This window comes from Pteropus alecto, unplaced genomic scaffold (assembly GCF_000325575.1).
Source record: "Pteropus alecto unplaced genomic scaffold, ASM32557v1 scaffold190, whole genome shotgun sequence".
Lineage (NCBI taxonomy): Eukaryota > Metazoa > Chordata > Mammalia > Chiroptera > Pteropodidae > Pteropus > Pteropus alecto.
In genome coordinates this window covers 5,433,411-5,435,058 of record NW_006430462.1, presented here as the reverse complement: position 1 = coordinate 5,435,058, position 1,648 = coordinate 5,433,411, and the positions used below count along the sequence as shown (strand labels likewise).

At 52.0% G+C, this 1,648-nt stretch overlaps 1 long non-coding RNA gene across 2 annotated transcripts; it reads left to right on the top strand.

The window, feature by feature from the left end:
* The first annotated feature begins 89 nt into the window (after nucleotides 1–89).
* On the top strand, nucleotides 90–1,090 carry LOC112480630. Of its 2 annotated transcripts, none has more exons than XR_003046715.1 (2): nucleotides 90–238; nucleotides 526–1,090. It is a non-coding gene; the product is annotated as an uncharacterized LOC112480630 (long non-coding RNA). The 2 variants fall into 2 exon arrangements; XR_003046714.1 differs by having other exon boundaries at nucleotides 90–342.
* The last annotated feature ends 558 nt before the right edge of the window (nucleotides 1,091–1,648 follow it).

Here is a 1,648-nt window from a genome sequence, read left to right as displayed (position 1 = left end):
GGGACCCGGCTTGGCTTGGTGGGCGTGGTTAGGTGCGGAGTCGGGAGCCAGGAGGGAAGGGGCGGAGCGGGGAAGGAAGGAGTGGGCGGGGCACTCCAGTACCTTCCTTTCCCAATTTCGCCCCTCTTTCCCGCCTCCCCTGTTCGCCCCCTAGGCCTCCGCCTGCTCTCCAGTCGGAGTGCGTGGCTTCCCTCAGGAGCTCGAGCCGCACTGCGGACCTGTCTAGTGAACTGATGAGGTGAGAGAAGTTCCCACTTCCCCTTAGACTTCCTGCCAGCCTGGCAGCCCGACGGCTCCAAGATCCGGATGGAGCGAGAGACAGCGGAACCCTTCCGAGGCTAGGTCGGTGACAGAGCACGGCAGGGGTGGGAAGCTCACCACCCTGGGACCCAGGAAATACTTGATGACTCTGCAGGGGTCTGGGGGGCCTGAAAGAGCCGGTTGAATTTGCATTGGAATTTGTTTGTGTTTCTGAGCCCAGAATTGCCCCTCACACTACATGCTCTTTACCTCCGCCCCACACAGCTGGACCTCAGCTACTCACCTGCAAACTTACCTGCCTTCCAGAGGACCAGTCTGGAGCGTGATGAACACTGGCGAGCCCCCTAGGTGGCAGCAAAGGCCCAAGAAAGTGGTCCCAGAATGGACCCTCCCTTCCGCCCTAAAGCCAGAAAGGCCGGAAACGATGGAGCCACCTCAAAAAGTAGAGAACTGAGGTCCAGAGCGGCAGGAACATGCTCACATCACGCAGTGATTTGAACTCTGACTTTTCTGCCGCAGGGAAAGGGGGTACGAGGCAGAGAGAGGAGAGGCTCACAGGCAGAGACCATAGGAAGTGACGGTTCAGAGCACAGATTGACTCAGACCTGCCTTCCAGACCCTGTGACTGTGGGAGTCTCCTCACCCCTCTGAGGCTGTCTCCTTACCCGTAGAAGGGCACCTACTTCTTTTTTGTTTTGAAGATATTTTTAGGATTAGCTGAGATGCTGCATGGAAATCACTTAGTACAGTGCCTGGCATGTAGTAAGTGCTCTCAGGAAATAGCCACATTAATAAATGTAAAGCAACATTCCACAGGCCACCAAAACCATGTCTGGCTGCTTCGTGAGTGTGATGGTCTCTTGTCAAGTTGGCTAAATTACAGTCCCCAGTTATTCAATCAAACACTAATCTAGATATTGCTGGTGATGGTATTTTGTAGATGTAATTAGTCTGTTTTTAATTGACTTTAAGGGAGATTATCCTAGATAATCTGGGTAGGCCTGATTCAATGGTTGAAAGGCCTTAAGATCAGAGATGAGGTTTCTCTGAGGAAGAAGAAATTCTGCCTGTGGACAGCAGCTCTGACCCTTGGTAAGAGTTCCAGCCTGCACCTGATGATTTTGGACTTGCCTAGCCAACCCCACAATCACAAGTCAACTCCTTGCAAAAGAAAAAAAAAAGAAAAAAACCTCAGTGTGCATCTCCTACTGGTACTCTGGTTGAACCCTGACAAATACATAGAGGATGTGAGGTGTGTGTGTGAGTGTGCATGCACGTGCTGGAATCCCAGGGCCCAGTCCTTGTGCTTGTGCACTCCTTTTTAAGCTCAGGATGATTTGTGCCTTTCAGGATCCTGTAGTACAGGTTATAGCAAAACCATGATTGA